Here is a 13,598-nt window from a genome sequence, read left to right on the forward strand (position 1 = left end):
AGGGCAAGGAGCTCTGGGACCTCCCTCTCCAGCCAAGGGAAGCTGTGAGGGACTATGCTACCTATCCTAGGTAGTATGCTTTTCCCATGGATTTTTGCAATCTGCAGATCAGGAGATTCCCTCTTGAGCCTACACCATCAGGGCTCTGGGTTTCAGGCAGAAAACTGGGAGGCTGTTTGGACAGGCACTGAGTTGTTTCATACCCCTGCCATGCCTGGAACCCCAGTGAAACAGGAGAACCGTACACTCTCCTGGAAAGGGGGCTGAAGCCAGGGAGCCAAGTGGTCTCTCTCAGTGGCTCCCACTCCTACAGAGCCCAGCAAGCTAAGAACCACTGGTTTGAAATCCTCACTGCCAGCACAGCAGTCTGGAGTTGACCTGGGATGATAGAACTTGGTGGGGGTAGGGGCATCTGTCATTACTCAGGCTTTAGTAGGCAGTTTTCCTTGAAAGTGCTTAGGAGACTAGGAGGTTTGGACTGGGCAGAATCCACCACAGTGTGGCAGAGTGGCTGTGGCCAGACTGCTTCTCTAGATTCTTCCTCACTGGGCAGGGAGGACATTGCTGAAGGAAATGCAGCAGCCCCAGTCAGGGGCTTACAGGTAAGACTCTAATTTCCCTGAGACAGAGCACCTGTAAGGAGGGGCGGCTGCAGATGCAGTTTCAGCAGATGTAATCTTTTCTGTCTGCCAGCCAGAGCTGTCACACCCCCAAGTGCTCTCTCTTCAGAAGAGAGCAGCTGATACTGACAAGGGGAATTCTCCAAGCACAGCACACCAGCTCTGCTAAGGACAGACTGCCTCCTCAAGTGGGCCTCTGAACTCTGTGCCTCCTGATTGGGAGAGACCTCCTAACAGGGGTCAACAGACACCTCATACAGGAGAGCTCTGGCTGGCATCAGGCTACTGCCCTCTGGGACAAAGCTACCAGAGGAAGGAGCAGGCAGCAATCTTTGCTGTTCTGCAGCCTCCACTGATGATACCCAGGCAAACAGGGTCTGGTATGGACCTCCAGCAAACTGCAGCAGACCTGCAGAAGGGGGGCCTGTTAGAAGAAAAACTAACAAGCAGAAAGCAACAACAACAACAACAACAATATCAACATAAAAGACCCTCACAGAAAAACCCTATCCAAAGATCATCAGCCTCAAAGATCAATGGTAGATAAATTCAGTAAGTTGAGGGAAAAAACCAGTGCAAAAACGCTGAAAATTCCAAAAGGCAAAAAAATACCTCTTCTCCTCCAAATGATCACAACCCCTCTTCAGCAAGGGCACAAAACTAGATGGATAATGAGATTGACAAATTGATAGAATTCGGCTTCAGAAGGTGGGTAATGAACTCCTCTGAGCTAGAGGAGCATGTTCTAACACAATGCAAGGAAGCTAAGACCCTTGATAACAGATTACAGGAACTACGAACTAGAATAACCAGTTTTGAGAGGGGCACAAATGAACTGATGGAGCTGAAAAACACAGCATGAGAACTTTGTGAAGCATACACAAGTATCAATAGCCAAATTGATCAAGTGGAAGAAAGGATATCAGAGATTGAAGACCACCTTGCTGAAATAAGGCAGGCAGACAAGATTAGAGAAAAAAGAATAAAAAGGAATGAAAAAAACATCCAAGAAATATGGGACTATGTGAAAAGACCAATCCTATAATTTATTGGTGTACCTGAAAGTGATGGGGAGAATGGAACCAAGTTGGAAAACACACTTCAGGATATTATCCAGGAGATCACCCTCAACTTAGTAAGACAGGCCAACATTCAAATTTAGGAAATACAGAGAATAACACTAAGATACTCCATGAGAAGATCAACATAATCATTAATATTATGACACATAATCATTAATATTCAAATTAGAACTTGCTTGGTTTAAAAACTATTATTCTGCATTAGTGAATATTAATAAAATGTTGGTCACTGATACACATACATATCTGCATACATATTTATTTTCATATGAAAACGTTAAAACAAGGAGGGGCCAAGATGGCTGAATAGAAACAACTCTGGTCCTCAGCTCCCAGCAAGACCAACACGGAAGATGGCTAATTTCTGCATTTCCAACTGAAGTACCCAGTTCATCTCACTGGGACTGGTTGAAAAGTTGAAATGAAGATTCTCCAAGGTTGAAATGAAGGAAAAAATGTTAAGGGCAGCCAGAGAGATAGGTCAGGTCACCTACAAAGGGAAGCCCATCAGACTAACAACAGATCTCTCTGCAGAAACCCTACAAGCCAGAATAGCATGGGGACATTCTTAAAGAAGATAATTTTCAACCCAGAATTTTGTATTCAGCCAAACTAAGCTTCATAAGAGAAGGAGAAATAAAATCCTTTCTAGACAAGCAAATGCTCAGGGATTTGGCCATAAACAGTCCTGCCTTGCAAGAGCTCCTGAAAGAAGCACTAAATATGGAAAGGAAAAACCAGTACCAGCCACTGCAAAGACACCAAAATATAAAGACCAATGACACTGTGAAGAAACTACACCAAATAATGTGCAAAATAACTAGCTAGCATCATGATGACAGGATCAAATTCATATGTAACAGTATTAACCTTAAATGTAAATGGGCTAAATGCCCCAATTAAAAGACACAGACTGACAAATTGTCAAGACCTATTGGTGTGTTGTATTCACAAGACCTATCTTACATGAGAAAACACACATAGGTTCAAAATAAAGGGATGGAGGACTATTTACCAAGCAAATGGAAAGAAAAGAAAAAAAAAAGGCAGTGGTTGCAATCCTAGTCTCTGATAAAACAGACTTTAAACCAACAAAGATTAAAAAATGGACAAAAAGTGCATTACATAATTGTAAAGGGATCAACACAACAAGAAGAGCTGACTATCCTAAATATATGTGCAGTCAATACAGGAGCACCAAGATTCATAAAACAAGTTCTTAGAGACCTACAAAGAGACTTAAACTCACACACAATAATAGTGGGAAACTCTAACACCCCACTGTCAATATTAGACAGATAAATGAGACAGAAAATTAACAAGGATATTCAGAACTTCAACTCAGCTCTGGACCAATGGGACCTAATAGACATCTACAGAACTCTGCACCCCAAATCAACAGGATATACATCCTTCTCAATGCCACATGGCACTTAATCTAAAATCAACCACATAATTGGAAGTAAAATACTCCTCAGCAAATGCAAAAGAATGGAAATCATAACAAACAGTTTCTCAGATCACAGTGCAATCAAATTAGAACTTTGGAGTAAGAAACTCACTCAAAACCACACAACTACATGGAAATTGAACAACCTGTTCTTGAATGACTCCTGGGTGAATAATGAAATTAAGGCAGAAATCAAGAAGTTCTTTGAAACCAATGAGGACAAAGAGACAATGTACCATAACCTCTAGGACACAACTAAAGCAGTGTTAAGAGGGAAATTTATAGCACTAAATGCCCACATAAGAAAGCTGGAAAGATCTCAAATTGACACCCTACATCACAATTAAAAGAACTAGAGAAGCAAGAGCAAACAAATTCAAAAGCTAACAGAAGACAAAAAATAACTAAAATAAAAACAGAACTGAAGGAGACAGAGACATGAAAAACCCGTCAAAAAATCAGTGAATCCAGGAGCTGGTTATTTTTTTGGTAGGTTTATTTATTTTATTTTATTTTAAATAACAAAATGGATAGACTGCTAACTGGACTAATAAATAAGAAAAGAGAGAAGCATCAAATAGACACCATCAAAAGTGATAAAGGGGATATCACCACTGATCCCACAGAAATACAAACTACCATCAGAGATTACTATAAACACCTCTACGCAAATAAACTAGAAAATCTAGAAGAAATGGATAAATTCCTGGACACACACACTCTCCAAAGACTAAACCAGGAAGAAGTCAGATTCCTGAATAGACCAATAACAAGTTCTGAAATTGAGGCAGTAATTAAGAGCCTGCAACCAAAAATTTAAAAAGCCCAGGACCAGATGGATTCTAGCCAAAGTCTATCAGAGGCACAAAGAGGAGTTGGTACCATTCCTTCTGAAACTATAGCAAGCAATACAGAAAAAGAGGGACTCCTTCTTAAGTCATTTTAGAAGGCCAGCATCATCCTGATACCAAAACCTGGCAGAGACACAAAAAGAAAATTTCAGAGCAATATCCCTGATGAACGTCTAGGCGAATCCTTAATACAATACTGGCAAACCGAATCCAGCAGCACATCAAAAAGCTTATTCACAACAATCAAGTCAACTTCATCCCTGGGATGAAAGGCTGGTTCAACATAGGCAAATCAACAAACATAATCCATCACATAAACAGGACCAGTGAGAGAAACCACTTGATTATGTCTATAGATGCAGAAAAGGCCCTTAGATAAAATTCAACATCTCATCATGTTAAAAACTCTCAATAAACTAAGCATTGATGGAACATATCTCAAAGCAAGTAACTACTATTTATGGCAAATTCATAGCCAATATCATACTGAATGTGCAAAAGTTGGAAGCATTCCCTTTGAAAACCATCACAAGACAAGGATACCCTCTCTCACCACTCCTACTCAACACAGTATTGGAAGTTCTGCCCAGGGCAATCAGGCAAGAGACAGAAATAAAGGGTATTCAGATACGAAGAGAGGAAGTCAAATTGTCTCTGTTTGCAGATGACACGATTTTATATTCAGAAAACCCCGTCATCTCAGCCCCAAAGCTCCTTAAGCTGATAAGCAACTTCAACAAAGTCTCAGGATCAATGTGCAAACAAACAAACAACAAAGTCTCAAAATCAATGTGCAAACATCACAAGCATTCCTACACACCAACAATAGACAAGCAGAGAGCCAAATCTTAAATGAACTCCCATTCACAATTGCTACAAAGAGAATAAAATACCTAGGAATACAAGTTACAAGGGATGTGAAGGACCTCTTCAAGGAGAACTACAATGCACTGCTCAAGGAAATAAGAGAGAACACAAACAAATAGAAAAGTATTCCATGCTCATGGATAGGAAGAATCAATATCATGAAAATGGACATACTGCCCAAAGTAATTTTTAGACTAAATGGTATTCCCATCAAGCTACCACTGACTTTCTTTGAAGAACTAGAAAGAACTACTTTAAATTTCATATGGAACTAAAAAAGAGCCTGTATATCCAAGACAATCCTAGCAAAAAGAACAAAGCTGGAGGCAGCATGCTATCTGACTTCAAACTATGCTACAAGACTACAGTAACCAAACAGCATGGTACTGGTACCCAATCCATTGGGGGATTCCCGATGGAACAGAACAGAGACCTCAGAAATAACACCACACATCTACAAACAAGCAATGGGGAAATGATTTCCTACTTAATAAATGGTGCTGGGAAAACTGGCTAGCCATATGTGGAAAACTGATATTGGACCCCTTCCTTACACCTTTTACAAAAATTAAGATGGATTAAAGACTTAAATGTAAAATCCAAAACCATAAAACTCTAGAAGAAAACTTAGGCAATACCATTCAGGACATAAGCACAGACAAAGACTTCATGACTGAAACACCAAAAGAAATTGCAACAAAAGCCAAAATTGACAAATGAGATCTAATTAAACCAAAGAGCTTCTGCACAGAAAAAGAAAACTATTATTAGAGTGAACAGGCAACCTACAGAATGGGAGAAAAATTTTGCAATCTACCCATCTGACAAAGGTCTAATATCCAGAGTCTACGAGGAACTTAAACAAATTTGCAGGAAAAAAAAAGGACAACCTCATCAAAAAGTGGGCAAAGGATATAAACAGACATATCTCAAAACAAGACATTTATACAGCCAACAAATGCATGAAAAAAAGGTTATCAGCACTGATCATTAGAGAAATGCAAATCAAAACCACATTGAGATACCACCTCATGCCAATTAGAATGGTGATTATTAAAAAGTCAGGAAACAATAGATGCTGGCAAGGCTGTGGAGAAATAGGAACACTTTTACATTCTTGGTGGGAGTGTAAATTAGTTCAACCATTGTGGAAGACAGTGTGGCCATTCCTCAAGGATCTAGAACCAGAAATACCATTTGACCCAGCAATCCCATTACTGGGTATATACTCAAAGGATTATAAATTATTGTACTATAAAGACACATACACATGTATATTTATTGTATCACTATTTACAATAGCGATGACTTGGAACCAACCCAAGTGCACATGAATGATAGAGTGGAAAAAGAAAATGTGGCACATATTCACCATAGAATACTATGCAGCCATAAAAAAGTATGAGATCATGTCCTTTCCAGGGACCTGGATGAAGCTGAAAGCCCTCATTCTCAGCAAACTAATACAGGAACAGAAAACAAAACACCACATCTTCTTACTCATAAGTGGGAGTTGAACAATAAGGACACATGGACACAGGGAGGGGAACAACAAACACCAGGGCCTGTCAAGGGCTGGGGGGCAAGGAGAGGGAGATCATTAGGACAAACAACTAATGCATGAGGGGATTAAAACCTAAATGATGAGTTGATAGGTGCAACAAACCACCATGGCGCATTTATCCTCCTGTTTAACAAACCTGCACATTCTGGACATGTAGCCTGGAACTTGAAGTACAAAAATAAAAAGAATAATATAATGAATTCCCATTTACCCATCACCCAGATTGAACACTTAACAATTTTGCCATTTTAGTCTCAGATAACATTTTTAATATAATAAAGAGCTACCTATTTACAGGAATGAATCTCTTACTGAAGGTTTTTAGAAATGAAAAGGTTCTCCTTCCTTATCCCTTCTCTACCTGTCCCCATTAACTGTAAAGTCTCCACTTCCTTTGAATTTCCACAGTCCTTCTTTATACTTCTCACATGGCTCTGTGTATTTCCAGTGATGTGTGTTCTTGTGTCAGTCCTTCTGTAAGTTGACCCGCTCACTTCTGTTTCTACCACAGCCTAGCCTAAGACATTATCTCTTTCCAAGTATCTTGTAACCTCTAGGGAGTGTATTAGTTTTCTAGGGCTGCTGTAACAAAGTACTGCAGATTGAATTTGGATGGATTAAACAGCAGAAATTTATCATCTCCCTGTTCTGGAGGCTAAAAGTCAGAAATAAAGGTGTTGGCAGGGTTGGTTCCTTCTGAGATCTATGAGGTGGAATCTGTTCCAAGTCTCTTTCCTACATTTTAGTAACTTCAGAGATGCCTTGGCTTGTAGATGGCATTCTCACTGTGTGTTTACATTGTCTCCCTTCTTTGGTTGCCTGTGTCTAAATTTCCCTTTTTTATAAGGAAACTAGGAATATTGGATTAGGGGCCCACCATAATAACCTTATTTTAACTTGACCACTTCTGTAAAAACCCTATTTCCAAATAAGGGTACATTCTGAGGTACCAGGGGTTAGGACTTCGACATGTCTTTTCTGTAGACACAAGTCAATCCATAAGAGTGAGCATCCATTACTATTAGTCACATGATTTCATGGATACAGAAATGTCTTCTCTTTTGGAGTTACATCCTGAAGTAGTTGCTAGTGAAAATCAAAAATCACTCTCCTGTCCATAATCTCCCTTCCAAGTTTCCTCAGACTAGCACACTTCTGTATGCTCCCTTTCTAGAAAAGAGGGTCACATTATAGTGACATGTTGACACATTTCTGTTTTCTTTTTTTACTTTATATATATATATATACACACACACACACACACATATGGATATATATTTTTTATTGCACTTTATATTCTGGGGTACATGTGCAGAACATGCAGGATCGTTGCATAGGTACCTACATGGCAATGTGGTTTGCTGCCTCCATCCCCCCTGTCACCTATATCTGTCATTTCTCCCCATGTTATCCCTCCCCAACATCCCTACCTCCCGCTGTCCCTCTGTTCCAGCAGACTCCAGTGTGTGATGCTCCCCTCCCTGTGTCCCTCTGTTCTCATTGTTCAACACCCACCTATGAGTGAGAACATGTGGTATTTGATTTTCTGTTCTTGTGTCAGTTTCCTGAGAATGATGGTTTCCAGATTCATCCAGGTCCCTACAAAGGACACGAACTCATCGTTTTTTATGGCTGCATAGTATTCCATCACATATTTGTGCCACATTTCCCTTGTCCAGTCTATCATCAATGGGCATTTAGGTTGGTTCCAGGTATTTGTTATTGTAAACAGTGCTGCAATGACGATATGTATGCATGTGTCTTTATAATAGAATGAATTATAATCCATATTCTAATTTTGCAATCCTTTAAGCCAAAACTCTATAGAGAGATTACATAAAGCATAATCTTTTTGTTTGTGTTATAGGACCCAGAAGAAAATAAGATAGTGTGTCAGTGATCAAAGGATTTTGTTTTATCCAACACCTAAATACCTTTCCCATTTTCTCTTTGGGCACCCATTCACTCATTTCCTCACTAATTTAACCAAAAATTATTGAGTATTTACTATATTCAATGTTCTAGGTTGGCACTGCAAGTACAGTGGTGAATAGACACCATTATTACCTTCATGGGGCTGAGTTACAACTGGAGGTGCATGCAATTTCTCAAGCCCAATCTCTCTCAGAAGTTGGCTCCTCGTCCAGAGTTCCCTTCTGCTGATCTGGCCAGATTTCACAGCATAATCATCAGGCTATCAACATTTGATATTACTAATGATTTCCAGTCACTAATATCCCATCTCCTCTTTCTAAAAAACATGGCTTTCAAACACTCCTTTCTTTATGATACTGGCCATTTCCTCACTCTTCTTCCAAGGCACTGGATAGTCATCATGCTTATCATTTTCTTTCAAACTAGAGTTCAACTTTCCCTTGAGAGTTTTCTTTAGATTGTTCCTGAACTTGCTCTTTAGACCAGTGGTTTTCCAATTTTAGTGTCTACTCTGACAACCTAAGAAAGAGATTAGTGTAGTAGCACAGACTTAAATGCTGGTGACAGAGAGCTGGAGGTGGTTTATAGGAATAGTTCACAAACTTTAGTATATATAAGAATTACTCAAGGAGTAGATTGAAAGTGCATACTTTTGGATTTCACCCTGAACATTTCTGTTTCAGTAGGAAGACAGTAGCCCCAGGACCATGCTTTAAGAAACACTGAACTAGAGTACAGCATGCTTGTAGGGAATGCACATTAAGGCCAGGGAGGACAGGGCCAAGTCACTGGGGGCCTTTGATACCAGGGTTAGTAATCAGGGCCTTGGACTTTCTGTGGTAAGTGACTAATGGAAAAGCAAGGGAGGCTGTATGGCCCAGGGTATATGCATCATGAGAACTTTGGTCTGGTGGGAGCATTTACCTCATCAAAGAGGAGAGGAGGAACCAACCTGGTGTCAGGGAGACCAGCAATGGGACTAATGCAAGAGTCCCAGGGAGGGTGTGGTGATGAATGAGGGCCTGGATGCTCATGGACAGAGAGGAGAGAGTCACTTCCAAAAACCCAGGCCAGAAATGAGGAAAAGAAGTTGCTCTTTCCCCGCATGGCATGTGGAATTTTGCTGATGATTTATTGGAATTCTTCCCAAAGCTGGAATGAACCAAATAACTCAACTGAAGCCATTCAGAAGGGATCTAATACTGGAGTTTCCTTTAAGAAGTCAACTCTCTAGAGAGTACATAAAGGTGATTTGTTGTGATTGTGAAGACAGATAAAGACATTTTCCAAAATTTTATTCTGGGAGCAGAATGTAGCAGTGCTGAACAGGCCCATAAAACTGGTATAGATCATTCTTCTCATTTTACAGATGTAGAGTCTGAGATTAGGAGTGAAGAAGTAGTTCATTTGAGGTTGGAAGGAAAAACATAGAAATTTGGACTGAAATAACATCCTCTTTCAATCTTTACTTTTAGACAGGATACTGAATCCTCAGGCTTCACCTCCTGGGCTGACATGATGGCTCAATGTGAGAGAACAGGAGAAATTATTAATGCATCTGTTTATTTCCAGAAAGCTACGGAAATTCTAACTGTGAATAAAAATACATTGGGGTTTTGGACTCTTTGTAGACCAATTAAGGAACTGGTTTTTAAAAACAATATTTTAACATGCAAGTTACTACCTCTCTGCAACATATTTTTATCTACTTTTACACTACTATCTAGAACATGTTCTATAAGACAGCCATGCAATCCTTATCTTATGTTGGCCACTTTGTCAAGCACAGAAGGAGCGGGAAAACACTGGGCCAAACAATGACCAAACATTTGCCTTGTGGATACTGTGATCAGCTCTGCACTGTTATCAGGAATCAGAGCAAATGTTTGCATTAAGTCAATTGTTGACAAGCTGAGAAGCACTTATATGGATATCAGGTGCATCTTTTGGGACTTGAACCTCTCTCAGGTGGGCCGCCTGCATAAAGTTGAAGATGATCCTTCACCATGTTACCTCTGGGGAAATGTATTCTCTATAACCAGCAGGGAGTTAGTTGTATCACTTGATAATTACAGTGAACTTCATCAATAAATCTTTAATACATGTACTTTACAACATGTATATTGTCCAACTACTACACTCGAGAGGATGGTTATATATAGGACTCACAACACAACAGGGCAACATCAGAAGCCTCCAGAAAACAGATTTGGGCTCAATATAAGGAACAACTTGCTAACTTTTATGTTTGTCAAATAAATAGAATAATTGCCCTCAGGATTAGTGAGTTCCTTTCCTCTGGATGTGGTGAACCAGAGGTTGGCCATGCCTTGCCGGGAATGTGGCAATGACGCCTCTTGGACACCAGAGGGTTTTAGCTACTATGGTACCTGAAGGTCATTTCAGTCTTGCAATTATATCAATCCATGAACTGGTGACAGACCACCTAAAGGCTCCTAACCATAAGAGCCTTAAAACTGTTCTCTCCCTTCTAAACTTAGTAAATCCTACAGAAGATAAGGAGTGACTCAGAATCTTAACTTCCTCCCAAAGATCAATTATACATATCTGATTTCTTGAGGTGAAAGAAGGAAGTCTACTCCCATGATAGGAACTATTTACAAATAAAATATGGCTCTTGAAAACTTGAAAATAAATTATTTCAAACTTATCAAGTTTGAACATCTTGCCTACAGAATTTGATAAAATCTGCCTTCCCCACAAGTGTACAACTGATAAGCTATAATACATTTGAGCACTGAATTTTTCAGGAACATGTCTCCCCTCATTTCCAATCCCTTAAGACCATCACATTTGGCAAGCAAGCACATTGAAGACTGAGTATAAAGTTTATTTTTTTATTAAATAGAACATGTTGGCATTTTCTTCCAAGATAAAATGGCCACATAACTAGATATGTCAACTAAGATGAAGATAACAGAACATAGGGTGATATGGTTTGGGTCTGTGTCCCCACTGAAATCTCATGTTGAATTGTAATCCCTAGTGTTGGATGTTGGTGGTAAGTGATTGAGTCATGGAAGTGGTTTCTAATGGTTTAGCATCATTCCCCTAGTGCTGTCTTGTGATAGAGTTTAGCATCATTCCCCTAGTGCTGTCTTGTGATAGAGTTTAGCATCATTCCCCTAGTGCTGTCTTGTGATAGAGTTTAGCATCATTCCCCTAGTGCTGTCTTGTGATAGAGTTTAGCATCATTCCCCTAGTGCTATCTTGTGATAGAGTTCTCAGGAGATCTGGTTGTTTAAAAGCATGTGGCACCTTCCCCTTCACTCTGTCTCTCCCACTCTGCCATGTAAAGAAGGTGTTGCTGACACTTTGCCTTCTGTCATGATTGTAAGTTTCCTGAGACCTCCCAAAACATGCTCCTGTGTACTGTTTGGAACTGTGAGTCAATTAAACCTCTTTTCTTCATAAATTACTCAGTTTCAGGTATGTCTTTATAGCAGTGTAAGAATGAAGTAAAGCATGAGGGGAAAACCACAGGAAGACAGGCAGTACAGGCAGGGCTCTGCAAGTAACATTTCATCAACACTTTGACACCATTATTTCTTTTTTTTTCTGACATTACCCCAGGCTTGTCAGTCAAACTCCCATTAATATCTTTGCTGCTACTTGCATTTATGACCACTGTAATGTTGACAAAAGACACATAGGTCTTACAGCAAAGATGGGACAATGGAGTTGAATATATAGTGGTAATGCATAAAGATAACATGCATAAGTTAAAATCAAAATAGGAAAATGACCTGGCATTAGTGGAACTTAGTCACTGTAATAGTTTCCTGCTGATGCTATAATAAGTTTCTACAAATTTGGTGGCTTAAAACAGCAGAAATTTATGATCTTAAAGTTCTGGAGGTCAGAAATCTCAACTGGCTCTCAAGCTAAAGTCAAGGAAGAACTGTGTTCCCTTTGGAGGCTCTAGGGCAGAATCTGTCTCCATGCATTTCTCAGCATCCAGAGACTTCCCATATTCCTTGGCTTGTGGTCCCTTCCTCTAACTCCAAAGCTAGCAATAGCCAATTGAATCCTTCTCTCATGGCATGGCACTGACCTTGATTGTTCTCCTTTCTCCCACTTCCATTTTTAAGGACCATTGTAATGGTGTTGGGCCCACCTCAATAATTCAAGATGATATTATCTCAAGGTCATCTGATTAGCAACCTCAATTCTATCTGCTACCTTAATTCCTATGTGCCATGTAAACTCACATATTCCCAGGTTCCAGGGATAAGGATGCAGTTATCTTGGGGAGGCCATTATGCTGCCCACCACAGCTACTAACAGCAGAGAGATGAAAGGGGTGTTATTTTACTTCAGAGGTAAAGTGCAATGTCAGAATTAACAGGCTCTGGCTATTGTGTAGCAGCATGATCTCTCTTTCAAAGGAGGGAGCTGCCTGCAGAGGCTAGCAGTGTAACCTTCAATGATATATTTCTCTCTTTTTTTGACAGGAAGTAAATTTATTGGTTCATATTATGAGGGGGTAGCACAGTGGAAGCCCTCATGAGTGCAGGGCCCGCCACTTGTCCAGAGGGCCACGACTGGGGATGTACTTAACCCCACAGCCGTCTGGGATGAGCTGCTTCTCAGCCACCATGTCTTCAAATTCATCGGCATTGAACTTGGTGAAGCCCCACTTCTTTGAGATGTGGATCTTCTGGCGGCCAGGGAACTTGAACTTGGCCCTGCGCAGGACCTCAATCACATGCTCCTTGTTCTGCAGCTTGGTGCAGATGGACATGATCGCTTGGCCAATGTGAACCCTGGCCACAGTGCCCTGGGGCTTTCCAAAGGCACCTCACATGCCTGTTTGGAGCCTACATTGGGGCAGTGCAAGGTGAGACACGTGAACATATATCTGGAAAGCCTGTCTCCAAGGTCCCTTAGAGCAACCCATACAAAGAACACTACCAAGGAAGCTGCTGTTTGCAGCCATTGCTATTTCTTTTTTTTTTTTTATCCTTTATCAACCTGATCAACCAACTCTCCTGTTTGAATACCTACCAGTTCCAAGATACTGTGGTGAGTACTGTATGGCATAGCCTGGTAGACTGGAATTATCCTACATTTAAAAACCTTTTTATTGTTGAAAATTCCCGACATGTACAGTAAAGAGACTATAATGACTATGCATTTATATATCATGCAGCCTCAACAATCATCCATATGTGCCAAAATTGCTTTTTGTCCTCTTCTCCTTGTCCT

The 13,598-nt window shown here is 40.2% G+C and overlaps 1 pseudogene; it reads right to left on the reverse strand.

The window, feature by feature from the left end:
* Positions 1 to 13,258: 13,258 nt before the first annotated feature.
* On the reverse strand, positions 13,259 to 13,363 carry LOC118150802 (small nucleolar RNA SNORA70; annotated as a pseudogene).
* Between the last annotated feature and the right edge of the window lie 235 nt (positions 13,364 to 13,598).

Source organism: Callithrix jacchus, chromosome X, assembly GCF_049354715.1.
Source record: "Callithrix jacchus isolate 240 chromosome X, calJac240_pri, whole genome shotgun sequence".
Lineage (NCBI taxonomy): Eukaryota > Metazoa > Chordata > Mammalia > Primates > Cebidae > Callithrix > Callithrix jacchus.